Source organism: Pan troglodytes, chromosome 16 (genome assembly GCF_028858775.2).
Source record: "Pan troglodytes isolate AG18354 chromosome 16, NHGRI_mPanTro3-v2.0_pri, whole genome shotgun sequence".
Taxonomy (NCBI): domain Eukaryota; kingdom Metazoa; phylum Chordata; class Mammalia; order Primates; family Hominidae; genus Pan; species Pan troglodytes.
In genome coordinates, this window is record NC_072414.2 from 41,719,780 (window position 1) to 41,738,198 (window position 18,419).

Sequence of the window (18,419 nt, forward strand, 5' to 3'; positions counted from 1 at the left end):
CGCCTCGGCCTCCCGAAGTGCTGGGATTACAGGCGTGAGCCAACGCGCCCGGCTGTTTCTCCCTCTTGAACTCTCCAACAAAACTGGGAGTTCAAAGGAAATTGCCCAAGTACTCATGATTCCTAGAATAGAGCAGAAATTATTTAGACACATGGCTGACTCTAACTGTCTCCTCAGTGCAATTGCTGGACACTAAAAACCCCACACAAATCACAGACCAGAAGCAAAGGCAAACTTGTGAAGTAGATATAATTTCCCTTTTATGTGTTTAAATTTCCCCTAAAAACTGTCTACTCTCCTTACACCTATTTTCTGGAGCCATAGTACATGCATTCTCCCAGTTGGATGCCAGAAGCTCCCAAATTTAGCACTTTTCCCTGGCCTTCCAATTTTCGGATGTCATTATCCACTTCACATCTTAATCACTAAACCTGCTCAAATTTCAAACTAAAATACTATGGTGGGGTGTGGGTGTGTAGGCTACAATGTTACTGAAAGAGAACCTAGCATTCTCACAAAACAGTCCATTAGGTTACATCTGTCTATAATTAGCTGGATAATACCTTGGGTCCAAAAGGTGGGATACAGTTTAGAGAAATGTCAATGGATTAGGAATAGGAGAGTCCAGAATTCTAAGTTCTGTCCATGACCATTTACGGTAGGTTCCAGAGAGAAGGGCTGTGATTACTTCCTTAGGAGAAGAAAATCTTGCAAAATAAAAGTGAGAAGGTGTTAGGGAAAACGCTGTCTGTTCTGTTTAAGAATGGTTCTGACTTTATAACATTTTTTTCCTGAGAAAACATGCGTAGGCAAAAATAGTGAGCTACACACACCCAAGAGAATTGAATAGATGATATGCTTTGCACAATGCAAGTTGCAAATGCCAAAGTTCATTCTTCTGCTGTAATATTCATCAATAGTTAAGAATGCCCTGGGTAAGTTATTTGCCTGACTAAAAAAACAGCATCCTGTTTTTTATAAACATGTTTAGGGGTGAAAATAATTGCTTTTGTCATTTTGTCTCATTTTTATAAGATAGTTGATTCTGTTTGAGGCTAGCTTATGAATTTGGGTTTGTTCTGATTTATAAGCGACCTTTGGATGAATCTATAGTTGTTTCTGGAATTTATACCACAGAGATTCCCTTTCTTTCCTCCTTGCTTAATTACCAAACATATCACACATAAATGTGATGGGAGGGCAGACAAACATTTAAATTACTTTCAAAAGGAAGCTTATGTTGGAAAATATTTGAGCTACATTCATCTTGTGGGTTTTTTAAAATCGAATTCAAGCATTCTTTTATAATTTAGCCATCCTGATAAATTAATACTCAAAATCACTTAAGCTTATTGTTCTCCAGAGTACTGGTGGTAACACAACAAATAGTCATTTAAATGTTGCCTCTCACTTCAATATTTGGTAACCCAACCACACTCTTTAATGAAATGCTTCATGTGAAAGGTCACCCTTGAAATCCCAGTGCCTGAGAGGGGAAAATTTCTTACCATGCTGAAATGTTAGTTTCTAGGATCTAGTATGGCAAGTCTGCGCCCTTTCTATTCATGTAATATTTTAGAGATAGGAAATGAAGCAAAGAAGCTGCTTCCAGAAGCTATGGATGTTTGTCCCCTTGGTAACCTGAATGACAAATGTGGGCAGGATGGCAATGAGAAAGTGATAAGCCTACCAGAATATCAGCAGATGTCCTTTTGGATGCATCATCTGCATTGTACTAAAAACACATGGAAGCTGTTTTCCACAGAGGCAGAGCTCTGCTCTAAGCTTGGCGCCAGATCAGTTCATACTAGGTAATTATTGTAGAATGTTTTCTCAATACCACTGTTATTGTGCCACTTTCTTGCTAAAAACTATCCCATGGTGTGGTAAATGGACCCTAAAAGATGTCCATGTTCCAATACCCAGAACCTGTGAATATGTTACCCTACATGGAAAAGGGCCTTTGTTGATGTGATTAAGGTAAAGGACCTTGAGTTGGGAAGATTAGGGCTTACTACCCAGGTGGACCCAATATAATCACATGTTCTCCAAAGCAGGGAGCCTTTTCTAGACGTGGAGATAGAAACAGAAAGGGAGTGCAAGGAGGGAGAGAAAAGGTGATAATGGAAGAAGGGTCAGAGAGGTGAAGTGGAAGAAGAGATTTTGAGCATGAGAGGCACTCTCACTGCTTAATTCACTACCGATTGACTCAGAGAACTCCAAATCTACCATGACTGTTCTTACTACTGTGCCCTTCTCATACTGTTCCTTCTCTGGTTCCTTCATCTAAATCTTAGCAGTCTGTGGTCTCATCCCACTCTGGAGCAAAGCCAATTCTAACCCGTACTGTTTCTTCTACTTTTGCACACCCATACCATTTACTTTACTATGTTGCACACATAGCACAAAGATCTTCAAATTTATTGTTCTAAGGATTTGTTTATACTCTTAAAAATTATTGAGGACCCCAAAGATCTTTTGCTAGTATAAGTTATAGCTATACTGCTTACTGTAGTAGAAATTAAAAACAAAAGTATTTTTAATAATAATGTATTAATTTATTTTAAAATAACCCCATTTCATGTTAACTTAAAATTTTAATAAAGATAGTTATTATATTTTCCAAAACAGGAAAAGATAATGAGAAGTGTTGTGTTGTGTTATATTTTTGCAAATCTCTTTTATGTCTGGCTTAATAGAAGACAGCTGGAATTTCAGTCTATGTTCCTTCTATTGTTATATATTGTTTTGATTAAAGTATTTGAAGAAAATCTGGCCTCAAACAATTTGCAGTTGTAACAGGTAAATTATTTTAAAAGCTTTCTGGATAACTCTATATATATTCTTTGATCAATAAGTGCTAGTTTATTAAAGGTAATACTCTGTTACTTTAAAATCCAGTCACTTCCCCTGCATTTTGAAGGAAATTTTTAACCCATATATGATTTTGTAGTATGCCTGATTGTTCATTTGGAAAATATTGGTTTATTGAGTTGTACAAATCTTGTAAGTATTGACACAATTTATTAGGACATATAAAAAAAATCAGGCTTGTTAAAATCAACACCAGTATTATCAGATAAGTATTTACGTGTTGAGAGGGCGTCAAGTCACAGTGGTAGACATAAGATTTCAAAAGTTCTAATTTTCACTTGAAAGCTTAAATTTGATTGCTGTCAACAAATATTGTCAGTCATATTTTTTTTATGGGGCAGGCTCATTTCATTCATTTTTAAAAGATGCTGTCAAAAACCCAAGCCTGAACACCCAAACTGACTCAGTGTGTCAATCATTATTTTATGAAAAAAGTGGCTACTTCAACTTGTAACTCAAATCGCAGTGAGGAAAGGCATTGACATATGATGTCTTCGCTTCTGACTTCCAGCAGGACACAGATTTCCATTAAAGTGAGCATCAAAGTTCCAAAGGGACTGTCCAGCATTCTTTGGATTAGAAAAATTATATCCACATGCATGCAACAGCCCCAGAAGTGGATGATATTGCCTTAGAGACCCTGCTTGGCACAAGATAGCAGGGAGGCAGAGCTGAAGAACAAAATCACACTGACCTTGAAAGTTTTTCTCTCTCTTACCTCCTAAGTGATGGATATTAGGAAGTGAGGGCAGGCAAAGGAGGAAGGGAATTTTATAGTGTATATGTTTTATAAAATGATAACATAATTATGATTTAGAAAAGGGGCACAGTAATAGCTATGTTACAGGATTTTTTTGAGAATTAAATGATATGTATTAGGAGCTTAGAATAATGTTTGGTTTGTAGTAAGGACTCAATAAAGATTGTTATTCTTACTATCACTAGAAAGAAAGTAGAAAGAGGAAAGGGAGGAGGAAGTCCATTTGTAGCCAAATTGATCTGATCCTATGTAGCATTGGACTATTTAGAGTGTAGCAATTTATCCATGGTGAATCTGGGATTTGGGGTGGTTTTCATTATGACCACTGGAGATGGCCACGAATCCATCATTTGATGTTAACTCTGTGTAGAATGATTTTCTTGATAAGGAGAGTGATCGTGGCATAGTCACTACTATGAAAAAGGCTTAGTCCTTCTATTTAATTAATAAAGTCTCCATCTATTTGGTATATTTCCTTCAAAGAAGGAATCTAATTGCTTTCTTGTGGATACTATCAACCAATCTATTGACGAATAGTGTCTTTAGAGGCAGGAGATAAGTCACCACCACATCTCTAAAGTTACACACACACACACACACACACACACACAAATCCTGATGAATAGAGGGCGTAGTTGAGCTTCACCAGGGGAGAAGGAACTATTCGAAAGAAAATTCATGGTTAATAGGATTTTAATATTTTCTTCATCTAAGAAAGGATGTATGTAGATTAAGAAAATATTTCATCTTTTTATGATTATTGGATTATAAAAGAGCTGTCAGCAAAATGCTTGAAAAAATGTTCTTCCTGATTTTGTTTATGGTTTTACAAAGACTAATCATATTGACTAGGCTAACTTTACCGTTGGTGGTCATTTTTTCCTATCTAGCAGTGTTATAATTGGATACATGAGAGTGATTCATATGATCCTGCTTATATGACAGCAAAAGCAGAAAAATAGTACATGAGTACATGTGGTATAACTTGGCTAGAGAAATGTATAAATATGGATATAAAATTACAATGGGAGATGAAATTTCCAGTGAGTAAACAATTCTGCATAATATGTACAAGGCCAAGAATGCCATACCCTGCTGCATAGATACCTCACGGGAAGCAGACATAGACAAATGGACTTGGACGCTTGGTTAGATCTCATTTCAGAAATGTAACAGATCTCAAAGAACATGGGCATTGGTATCAAATAAACCTAATTCTAAAACCTAGCACTGCCTCTTTGTTTAATTAAGTTTTAACAAATTAGGCACTTAAAATCTATTAAAGTGATAGTTTTTCTCATTTATAAAAAAAACAGTAACAATATCACCTACTATACGATTGTTGTGAAAACTGATGTAATAACATATGTGACAAACTTAGCATGATGCATAGTAGGATAAGTTCTCAATAAATGGCAGTTAGATATGGCCAATTAAGAAAAACGCAATGTCAGCAAGATAACTGACTAAACAAACCTAACACTTGTCCACCCCACCCCCCAACTGCCCACACACACACACACAGGAACACAACAACAAACACCTACATTTCAAGGAGAGTATCTGAAGGTGGGCAGTCAAGTACAACAGAGGAGGGGCAGAGAACCTGTGGAGCATAGAGACTCAGGATGGCCACATAAAGATAAGAATGAAATGCCCTGACTTTACCACCCTATCTCCCCAGTCAGGATCAGCTTGGAACAGGAGGGATTCTCTCTGCAGAGAAAAGGTAAGCAGGAGGCCCCCAGCATCCCCCACTAAAACTATGGGCACCTATAGTCTTTTTGTTGGAGAACGCTGAAGTCCTTCTGGTACCTGAGACCAGTCTAGGGAGCTGCCTGGAGTTCACATAGCTGCATGACTCCAAAGAAGGAGCACATGTTGTGCCCCTTCCCTCACCATGATCTAAGCTGCTACTATACAGCACCATCTTGAGACTAGAGTCTCAAGGACTACTAAAGTGTGTCCTGCTCTGGGGGCTAGTAGCCACTGCATCTGCTCATCTCTGAAGTTCTGCCACCACTACATTTCACCAATACAAGGTAGTGTACCACTCCACCACGGAGCAACTATACATCCCTACACCCTGGGAATAGACTGCCTAAGAAGCTATCCATCTTCTCCATCCCAGTGGCTGCAGCACCCCAACTTGGCTACTTGGAACCTAGGCCCAGTGAAACACCCGTAACTCCAGTGCCTGAGCCCACGTGGCACCCTACCTCCCAAGGAACAGACACCGATGGTGCACAAAACAGCTCAGTATCCCCTCCCCCGGAAAGAAGCCACATCCAACCATGGTAAGGCAGCCCCTATGTATCTACAGTGCATGGAGCAGCTCAGTGCCCCTGCCTGCAGCTGAGAGCTTGCACCCAACCCTCGGAGAACATCCCCCATGCACCCATAACATGTGGACCAGCCTGGTACCCCTGTCCCCAGTGGGGAGGATGCACCCAACCCAGCAGAGCAGTTGCACAGACTCCTGAGCCTCAGCCACTGTAGTATTCATAGGCATTGCTGACAGTGACTGTAGCTGAAGAAACAGCACAGAGACCATACTACTGAACCCAGCCAGAACAAAAGCCTACACACCCTACCCAACTGACACTCTAGGACACATCTGCAAGCAAAATATCTTTCTCTATAATAGCTATTCTGTGAAATTGGAAGAGGTGATTATTTCACCAAATGCACAGATGTCAATGCAGGTACACAATGAAAAAGCAAAGATAATGACACTATGAAAGAAACACAGTAACTCTCCAGTAATTGACCCCAAAGACACAGAAATTTACAGATTGCCTAGAAAATAACTCAAAATACCTTAAGAAACTCAATGAGATACAAGAGAATATAGATAAAAACTCAATGAAATTAGGAAAACAATTCATGATCTGAATGAAAAATTCAAGAGATAGATATCATTAAACAGAAATCTTGGGGCTGAAGACATCGAAGACAACGAAAAAATACAGTTGAGAACTTCAATAGCAGACTAGATGAAGCAGAAGAAAAAAAAATCTGAACTTGAAAACAGGTCTTTTGAAATAACCCAGCCATAGGAAAAGAAAAAAAAAAAAAAGAATGAAAAAGAGCAAGGAAAACCTACAAGGCCTATGAGATACCATTAATAAAAAAAAATTCACATAATGGTAATTATACATGGAGAAGAGGTGAAAAAGGGCACAGAAAACTTATTTAACAAAATCATAGCTGAAAACTTCCCAAGACTTGATAGAGATATGCACATCCAGATCCATGAAGCTCAAGAACCTCAACTAGATGTAAACCAAAGAGGTCCTCTCTAAGGAACATAGCAATCAGTCTGTCAAAAATCAAAGACAAAGAGAATTCTAAAAGCAGCAAAAGTGTCAAGTCACATATAAGAGAATCTCCATTAGACAATCAATAGATTTATCAGCAGAAACTTTGCAGGCCAGGAGAGATTGGGTTCAGATATTCAAAGTGCTGAAAGTGGGGGCAGTGCGGGGGAAGCTTTTAGCCAAGAATACTATACCCAGAAAATCTATCCTTCAGAAATGAAGAAAAAATAAAGTCTTTTCCAGACAAACAAAACCTGAGGAACTTCAGCACTAGACCAGCCTTATAAGAAATGCTTCAGGGAGTGCCTCAACCAGAAGTGAAAGGACATTAATTACTACCATGAAATCATATAAAAGTATAACTCATTGGTAGAGGTAAACTCATAATAAAATTCAGAATACTCCATTACTACAATTTAGGTGGTATATAGTTTTTCAAACCTTTAGTATGAAGGCTAAAATTTTAAATGTTTGTACGTTCATTGCAGCACTTTTTACAATAGCAAAGACATGGAATCAACCCAAATGCTCATCAGTGATAGAGTGGATACAGATAATGTGGTACACAGACACCATGGAGTACTATACAGCTATAAAAGGAACAAGATCATGTCCTTTGTAGGGACATAGATGGAGGTGGCAACTGTTATCCTCAGCAAACTAACACAGGAACAGAAAACCAAACACCGCATACTCTCACTTACAAGTGGGAGCTGAACGATGAGAACACATGGACACATGGTGTGGAACAACACACACTGGGGCCTGTGGGGGTGTGGAGGGAGAGCATCAGAAAAAAATAGCTAATGGATGCTGGAGTTTATACCTAGGTGATGGGTTGATCTGTGCAGAAAACCACTGTAGGTTTGGGTGTGTCCTCACCCAAATCTCATCTTGAATTGTAGTTCTCATAATTCCCACATGTTGTGGGAGGGACCCGGTGGGAGTTAATTGAATCATGGTGGTGGTTTCCCCCATACTGTTCTCGTGGTGGTGAATAAGTCTCAAGAGATCTGGTGGTTTTATAAGAAGTTTCCCCTTTTGCTTGGCTCTCATTCTCTCATCTGCCACCACGTAAGATGCGCCTTTCGCCTTTTGCCATAATTGTGAGGCCTCCCCAGCTACGTGGAACTGTGAGTTCATGAAACTTCTTTTTCCTTATAAATTACCCAGTCTTGGGTATGTCTTTATAAACAGCATGAAAATGGACTAATACAACCACCATGGCACACTTTTACCTATGTAACAAACCTGCACATTCTGTACATGTACCCTGGAACTTAAAAGTTGAAGGGGAAAGAAAAGGACTCCCCACTAGAGAACATCAGAATCTGTATTTGAAGCCAGGCTCCTCTAATTTCAGAGTGCCCACTAATTATTGCTGAATATTTTCTCTTTGTTCCATCAGCCCTTTGAAAATAATTCTCTAGTAGGACAAAATATGTAGTTTCAAAGTAATTATTCTGTTTTCTTAATGTCTCTTCCAAGAAATTGTGAGCTCTTTAAGGGCAAGGCCAATGTTCAATGTTGATTTAATAAATTAATTATGACTTGTTACTGAAGCCCTCAAAATGATTCAGGGTTTAGGAACTGGGTCTACAAGTTAGCATTAACTGAAGTACAGACTGGGAATGAGTTGGGGGTGGGGGGCGGGATTTGTAAGTGGGCAGATAAGCTTCAGGGAGCCAAGAAAACAAGGGAAATAAGGCTATCATCTGCAGGCTGTTTCCAAGCCAAATTGTGCAGGAATCAATCTTATCTTTGAATTTTTGTCTATATTTCATTTCTGTGCTCCCATCTTACTGTTCTCTTCTCAAGTGGGCTGAGTTCTTTAAAAGGAAAACATTATTAATGGGAACAAAAAAAATTTAAAATGTTCAATAACCATACCTACAAAAAGTTGTTAAGAAATATACAATGTAAAAAGATAAAGGCAATAAATTACAAATTGTAAGGGGGAGTGTAAAAGTCTAGAATATTTGTATGCAACCAATGTAAAGTTATCAGCTTAAAATAGTCTTTCATAACTATAAGGTTTTGTTTTTTGAAATCCCCAAGGTACCAACAAAGAAAAAAAAAATAGAGCAGAGACACAAATTAGAAAGGGAAGGGAATCAAAGCTTATCATTACAGAAAACCACCAAGCCACAAAGGTAAACAAGAGAGGAAAAAATCAACAAGAGATCTACAAAATAACCAGAAAACAATTAGCAGAATGGTGGGAATAAATCCATACCTATGAAAAATAACTTTGAATATTTTTGATTAAGTTATTCAATTAAAAAATAAGATCCAACTATGTGGGAATAAATCCTTACCTATGAAAAATAACTGAATATTTTTGATTAAGTTATTCAATTAAAAAATAAGATCCAACTATGTGCTGCAAACAAGACATTCACTCTATCTGTAACGACATTCACAGACTGAAAATAAAAAGATGGAAAATGATGTCCCATGTAAATGGAAATAAAAAAAAGCAGGAGTAGCTATACCTATGTCAGATAAATATAGGCATTAAGTAAAAAAACTGTAAAAAGAATCAAAGATGGTCATTATATAATGATAAAGGTGTCATTTTAGCAAGAGGATATAATAATTGTAAATACATATGCACTCAAAACCAGAGCACCTAAATATAGAAATCAAATAATACTCTATCTAAAAGGAGTGATAGACTGCAACATAAGAATTGTAGGGGACTTAGCATTCCACTTTCAGCAATGGACAGATCATCCAGACAGATCCATCAAAGAAACATGAGATTTAAAATGCACTCTAGATCAAATGAATCTGAGATTTGCAGAACATTTCCACTCAACAGCTGCAGAATACACATCCTTTTCATCAGCACATGGAACTTTCTCCAGGATAGATCATATTTTAGCTCACAAAACAAGTCTCAACAAATTTTTAAAAATCGAAATTGTATCAAGTATTTTTTTTTACTGCAATGAAATAAAACTAGAAAACAATAACAGGAGGAACTCTGGAAACTATACAAAGACATAGAAATTAAACAACATGCTCCTAAACAACAAATGGGTCAATAAATAATTTTAAATAAATTTTAAATATTCTTGAGATAAATGAAAATGGGAATGCAACATACCAAAATCAATGAGATACAGGAAAAGCAATTCTAAAAGTGAAGTTTATAGCAATAAAAACTTACATTAAAAAATTAGAAAGGTCCTAAATAACCTAATATTGTACCTCAAGAAATTAGATAAACATGAACAGGCCAGGCACAATGGTTTATGCCTGTAATCCCAGTGCTGCAGGAGGCCAAGACAGAAGGATCACTTGAAGCCAGAAGTTTCAAACCAGCTTAGGCAAAAGGTGAGACCATGTCTCTACAAAAAAAAAAAAAAAAAATTAACCAGGTGTGGGGGTATGCACCTGTAGTATTAGCTACTCAGCTAAGGTAGGAGACTGAGGTAGGAGGATCACTTGAACCCAGGAGTTTGAGGCTGCAGTGAGCTATTATTGCCACACTGCACTCCAGCCTGTGTGACAGAGCAGAACTGTGTTTGTTTCAAAACCAAAAAAAAAAAAGTAGAATGAAATAATAAAGATCAGAACAGAAATACAAATATAGACATAAAAAATGCAAAGATCAGCCAAACAAGGGTTGGTTTTTCTAAAATATAAACAAAATTGACAAATCTTTAAGCCAGACTAAGCAAAAACAGACAAAATTTAAATACATAAAATCAGAGATGAAAAAGGAGACATTACAACTGATACAACAGAAATATTTAAAATAACAGACTATTATAAATAACAATAGGCCAACAAATCAAAAAACCTAGAAAAATGGTTAAATTCCTGGACACATACAATCTTACAAATTGAATTATAAGAAATAGAAAATCTGAACAGACCAATACTGAGTAATGAGATTAAATCAATAATAAAATGTCTCCCAAAAAAGAAAAGCCTAGGACTGGAAGGAGTCACTGATGAATTCTACCAAACATTTAAAGAACTAATAACAATCATTCTAAAACTCCCCAAAATTAAAGAGGGAACTCTTCCAAATTCATTCTATAAGGCTCTACAACAAAAAAATAGAAAACTATAGGCTAATGGTCCTGATGAACATAGATGCAAAAATCAACAAAATACTTGGAAGCTGAATTTAACAGCTCATTTAAAAAATTATTTGGGGAGGGGAGGTCAAGATAGCAGACTAGAAGCAGCTCATGTGTACGGCTCTCACGGAGAGAAAATAAAAGGGCTAGTAGTCATTGACCCTATAGGCCAATCATTTGAGAAACCATATCAGGATCCATCGAGGCAGCAGAAGGACACAGAGAACAGAGAGGAGCAAAGCTGGCACTGGCCTGTTTGGGCTCAGCATGGAGCCAGGAGAACATCTCCAAAAGCAAAAGGGAGGGTGAGTGAGTGAGTGAATGAGAGCCCATTTGGGGGATTCACACTCTCCACAGGAACCTATGCACACCAGGAACAGAAAAATGCCCCTGGCCTCACTGCATACCCTCACCACACTTCTAGATTGAGGCAAAGAGCCACACAGACATTTTCCAAGGGCAACTCTTGAATCCAAGGGGACCTCTACAAGCCTTGGGCCCTGAAGTAGACCAGCACAGATACCATAGCCCCAGTAGAGGCCACAGTTGCAGTGCCTGGGAGCAGTAAGATTGCTCCACACCCCCTCACCAGGTGGTGCTCAGTACCAGGTTCTGGCTCAGCAGTCCCACTTCTGTGTAAACTCAGCCAGAAGGTGCAGCCTCTTGTCCCAGGAAACACCTAGATAGCAAAGTGGGTGATCCCACCCTCACCCACCACTGGTAGCCAGGCAGTCAACACCCGCTAGAGCTTCTGGCCCAGTGGTCCTGCTTCTGTGTGAACTCAGCCAGAGGGTGCAACCTCTTGTTGTCCTGGGAAGCACCCAGATGGAAGGGTGAGTGGCCCAACCCCTTCCCATCACTGGTAGCCGGCAGGAAATGCCTGCTAGAGTTTCCAGCCCAGCAGTCTTGTTTCTCTGGGGCCTCAGCTTATGTATATAGCCTCCTGTTTTCCCAGTAAGCATCTAGATTGCAGGGCAGGCTACCTCACTCCCCCAACCCTGCATTGGTAGGGAGGCAACTCCTATTTAAGCTTCCAGCCCAGCAGTCCCACTTCTGCCTGAACTCAGCCAGCAGGAGCAGCCTACTGTTGTCCTGGGAAATACCCAGCAGGGCAGTAACCCCACTGTATTGGTCTGTTCTCACAGTGCAATGAAGAAATACCCAAGACTGGGTAATTTATAAAGGAAAGAGGTTTAATTGACTCACAGTTTTGCATTGCTGGGGAGGCCTCAGGAAATTTACAATCATAGCAGAAGGCAAAGGAGAAGCAGGCACCTACTTTACAGGGTGGCGGGATGAAGTCAGTGCAAGCAGGGGAAATGCCAGACACTTATAAAACCATCAGATCTCATGAGACTCATTCACTATCATAGGAACAGCACTGGGGAAACCACCTGCATGATCCAATTACCTCCACATGGTCACACCCTTGACATGTGGGGATTATGGTGTAGCAGGACGAGCCGCAGACAAAACTCCTCAGACACCGAGTTAAGGAACGGGTTTATTCGGCCGGGAGCATCGGCAAGCCTCCTGTCTTAAGAGCCGAGCTCCCTGAGTGAGCAATTCCTGTCCCTTTTAAGGACCCACACCTCTAAGGGGGTCCACATGAGAGGGTTGTGATCGATTAAGCAAGCAGAGGGTACGTGACTGGGGGCTGCATGCACCGGTAATCAGAACAAAACAAAACAGGACAGGGATTTTCACAGTGCTTTTCCATACAATGTCTGGAATCTATAGATAACATAACCAGTTAGGTCAGGGGTCGATCTTTAACTACCAGGCCCAGGGTGCGGCCCCGGGATGTCTGCCTGTGGATTTCATTTCTGCCTTTTAGTTTTTACTTCTTCTTTCTTTGCAGGCAGAAATTGGGCATAAGACAATATAACGGGTGGTCTCCTCCCTTAATGGGGATTACAATTCAAGGTGAGATTTGGCTGCGGACACAGAGCCAAACCATATCATTCTGTTCCAGCCTCTCTTAACTCTCATATCTTTTCACATTTCAAAACCAATCATGCCTTCCCCAAAGTCCCCCAAAGTCTTAACCATTTCAGCATTAATAAAAAGTCCACAGTCCAAAGTCTCATCTGAGACAAGGCAAGTCCATTCAGCCTATGAGCCTGTGAAATCAAAAGCAAGTTAGTTAATTCATAGATACAATGGGGGTACAGGCATTGCGTAAATAAAGCTGTTCAAATGGGAGAAATTGGCCAAAACCAAGGGGCTACAGGCCCCATACAAGTCCAAAACCCAATAGGGCAGTCATTAAATCTTTAAGTTCCAAAATGATTTCCTTTGACTCCATGTTTCAAATCCAGATCACGCTGATGCAAGAAGGGTGTTCCCACGGCCTTGGGCAGCTCTGCCCCTGTGGCTTTGCAGGGTACAGCCCTGCTCCTGGCTGCTTTCATGAGCTGGTGTTGAGTGTCTGTGGCTTTTCCAGGCACACAGTGAAAGCTGTTGGTGGATCTAACATTCTGGGATCTGGAGGATCTACTAGGCAGTGCCCCAGTGGAGACTTGATGTGGAGGCTCTGACCCACATTTCCCTTCCACACTGCCCTAGCAGAGGTTCTCCATGATGGCTCTGCCCCTGCAGCAAACTTTTGCCTGGACAACCAGGCATTTCCATACACCCTCTGAAATCTAGGTGGAGGTTCCCAACCTCAATTCTTGACTTGTATGTACTGCAGGCCCAACACCATGTGTAAGCTGCCAAGGCTTGAGGCTTGAACCCTCTGAAGCAACAGCATGAGCTGTACCTTGGCCCTTTTTAGCCATTACCGGGGGGGGGGCTGGGACACAGGGTGCCAAGTCCTTAGGCTGCACACAGCAGGGGAGCACTGGGCCAGACCCAGAAAACCATTTTTTCCCTCTTAGGCCTCAGGGTCTATGATGGGAGGGGCTGCCACAAGGTCTCTGACATGCCCTGGAGACGTTTTCCCCATTGTCTTGGTGATTACGTTTGGCTCCTCATTATTTATGCAAATTTCTTCAGCTGGCTTGAATTTCTCGCCCAGAATGGGTTTTTCTTTTCTACTGCTTCATCAGGCTGCAAATTTTACGAACTTTTATGCTCTGTCAGCTCTTGAATGCTTTGCTGCTTATAAATTTCTTAGAAATGTCTCCCAGATACCTTAATATCAACTCTTTCAAGTTCAAAGTTCCACAGATCTCTAGGGTAGTGGCTGTCATGCGCACAGATCTCTAGGGTAGTGGCTGTCACGCGCATCCCTGTGAAGAGACCACCAAACAGGCTTTGTGTGAGCAACAAGGCTCTTTGTTTCACCTGGGTGCAGGTGGGCTGAGTCCAAAAAGATAGCAAAGAGTGGTGGGATTATCATTAGTTGTTATAGGTTTTGGGATAGGTGGTGGAGTTAGGAGCAATGTTTTGTGGGCAGGGGGTGGATCTCACAAAGTACATTATCGGGTGGGGAGAATTTCAAAGAATCTTCTTAAGGGTGGGGGAGATTACAAAGAACTTTCTTAAGGGTGGGGGAGATTACAAAGAACCTTCTTAAGGGTGAGGGAGATTACAAAGTACATCGATCAGTTAGGGTGGGGCAGAAACAAATCACAATGGTGGAATGTCATCAGCTAAAGCTATTTTCACTTCTTTTGTGGATCTTCAGTTGCTTCAGGCCATCTGGATGTATACCTGCAGGCTTGGGCTCAGAGGCCTGACAGTGGCAAAATGCCATCAGTCTGTTTGCTAAAGCACAGTAAGAGTCACCTTTGCTCCAGTTCCCAATAACTTTCTCATGCACATCTAAAACTGCCTCAGCCTGGACTTCATTGTCCATACCACTATCAGCATTTTGGTCAAAAACATTCAATAAGTCTCTAGGAAGTTCCAAATTTTCCCGGATCTTCCTGTCTTCTTCTGAGCCCTCCAAACTGTTCCAACCTCTGCCTGTTACCCAGTTCCAAAGTCACTTCTACATTTTCAGGTATCTTTATATCGGCACCTTACTACTTTGGTATCAATTTACTGTATTAGTAGATTTGCACCCTGCTATGAAAAAATACCTGAGACTAGGTAATTTATAAAGGAAAGAGGTTTAATTGACTCACATTTCCACATTGCTGGGGAGGCCTCAGGAAACTTACAATCATTGTGGAAGGCAAAGGAGAAGTGGGTGCCTTCTTTACACGGTTGCAGGAAGGAGTGAGTGCAAGCAGGAGAAATACCAGACACTGATAAACCGTCAGATCTCATGAGACTCACTCAATGTCATGAGAACAGCATCAGGGAAATCGCCTCCATGATCCAATTACCTCCACCTGGTCCCACGCTTGATACATGGGGATTATGGGAATTATAACTTGAGGTGAGATTTTGGTGGCAACACAAAGCCAAACCATATCACCCCCTCACCCTCATTGCTGGTCACCAGGCAAGAAATGGCAACTGGAGCTTCTAGCCCAGTGTTTCTGCTTCTATGTGAACTCAGCCAGTGGGTACAGCCTCCTGTTGTTCTGAGAAACACCCAGATGGCAGAGTGGGTGACTCTACCCACCCCCAGCTGTCACAAGCAGGTGAACAATACTTGCTAGAACTTCCAAACCAGCAGTCCTCCTTCTGTCTAAATTTGCTGAGGGGCATAGCCTCTTGTTGCCCAGGAAACACCTGGAAGACAGGATGGGAAACTCCATCAACCCCTGCTTCTCAAATCCAGACAGGCCACACTGGCTAGAACTTCCACACAGCAGTCCTGCTCCTGCCCGAAGTCTGCAAGCAAGTGCAACCACATGTTGCTATGGAAAGCACATAGACAACAGATTAGGGCAGACCTGGCAAAGATATGGCCTGTCTGCCATCTTCAGCCCCTGTTTGAGGGAGGCCTATGGACCAGAACCCCATGCATAAAAGTAATGTGGGCATAGAAACAGTAATCGGAGGGGCTCCTTCAAGACCCAGGAGCAGACTAGAATTGAAGCCGGTGGACTCAACCCACCTCACACCACAATCAAACCTCAAAGGACATCAAAGAAGATAAAAGCAAAAACAGCCATCCAAAAAACAGCAGCTTCAAAGATTAAAGGAACGTCAGCCAACACAGATGAGAAAGAACCCACACAAGAATTCTGGCAGCTCAAAAAGCTAGAGTGACTTTTTACCTCCAAACGACTGCACTAGCTCCCTATCGATGATTCTTACCCAGGCTGAAATGGCAGAAATGTCGGAAATAAAATACAGATTATGGATAGAATGAAGATCATTGACATGCAGAAGAAAGTTTAAACTCAATCCAAGGAATCTAAAGAATATAATAAAATGATACAGGAGATAAAAGACAAAGTGGTCATTTTAAGAAAGAACCAAACCAAACTGACAGAGCTGAAAAACTTGCTTCAAGAATTTCATAATATAATTGAAAGTGTTAATAGTAGAATTGACGAAGCTAATGAAAAAAATCTCAGAGGTCAAAGACCAGTTCTGCAGACTGTGACTTTTGTCACAATCAGACAAATATAAATAATAAAAAAAAAGAATGAACAAAATCTCCAAGAAATATGGGATAATGTAAAGAGACCAAATCTATGACTCATTGGTGTCATAGATTGGTGAAAGAGAGGGAGAAAAAGCAAGCAACTTGGAAAACACATTTGAGAATATCATCCATGAAAATTTCTTCAACCAAGCCAAAGAGTCCAACATTCAAATCAAGTAAATGCAGAGAATGCCTGTGACATACTATACAAGACAATCACAACCAAGGCAAAAAAGTTATCAAATTTTCCAAGGCTGAAATGAAAGAAAAAATGATAAAGGCAGCTAGAAAGAAGGGGCATATCACCTACAAGGGGTATAAGCCCATCAGGCTTACAGCAGACACTGCAGTAAAAACCTTACAATCCAAGAGAAATTGAGGGCCTATATCCAGCATTCTTAGAGAAAAGAAATCCCAACAGAGAATTTTATGTCCAGCCAAATGAAGCTTCATAAGGGAAGAAGAAATAAGATCCTTTTCAGATGAGCAAATGCTAAGGAAATTCCTTACCACTAGATCTACCTTAAAAGAGATCCTTAAGGGAATGCTAAATATGGACAGGAAAGACCATTATTGGTCACCACAGTAACACACTTAACTACATAGACTATTCACACTATGAAACAATCACATGATCAAGTCTACGTAATAACCAGTAAGAAACATGATGACAGAATCAAACCTGCACATATCAATATTAACCTTGAATATAAGAGAGCTAAATGCCCCAAATTAAAAGGGACAGAGTGGCAAGATGAATAAAGAAGCAAGACCCAACTGTATTGAGGGCCTATATCCAGCTATCCACGAGAGAACCATCTCACATGCAATGACATGTGTAAGCTCAAAGGAAAATAATGGAGAAAAATGTACCAAGCAAATGGAAAACAGAAAAAAGCAGGGGTTGCTAATCTAATTTCAGTCAAAGCAGACTTTAAACCTACAACAATCAAAAAAGACAATAAAGGGCATTACATAATGGCAACAGGTTGAGTTCAATGAGACCTAACAGTCCTAAATTTACCTGTACCCTATACAGGAGCACCAAGATTCATAAAGCAAGTTATTAGACCTCTGAAGATACTTAGATAACCACAAAATAATAGTGGGAGACTACAACACCCTCACTGACAGTATTAAACAGATCACTGCAGCAGAAAACTAACAAAGATATTCAGGACATGAATTTGACATTGGACTAAATGGTCCTAACAGATATCTACAGAAATCTCCACCCTACACCAACAGAATGTACATTCTTCTTATCTGCACATGCCACATACTCTAAAACTGACCACACAATCATTCATAAAAGAATCCTCAACACATTTGAACAAACCAAAATTATACAAAACACATTCTCAGACCACAGCAAAATAAAAATAGAAATCAATACTAAGAAAATTGCTCAAAACCATACTATTGCATGGAAATTAAACCACTTGCTCCTGAATGACTTTTGGATAAATAATAAAATTAAGGCAAAAATTGAGAATTTATTTGAAGCTGATGGTAACAAAGATACAACATACCAAAATCTCTGGGCCACATCTAAAGCAGTTTTGGATGGAAGTTTATAGCGCTAATGCCCGCATCACAAAGTTAGAAAGCTCTCAAATTAACAACCTAACATCACACCTAACATCACACCTAGAGGAAGTACAGAAACAAGAGCAAACCAACCCCAAAGCTAGCAGAAGAGAAGAAATGACCAAAATCAGAGCTAAACTGGAGGAAATTGAGACATGAAAAACCATACAAAAGATCAGCAAATATACAGATTGGTTCTTTGAAAGAATATAATAAGATTGATAGACTACTAGCTAAACTAATAAAGAAAAAAAAGAGAAGATCCAAATAAACAAGTAGAA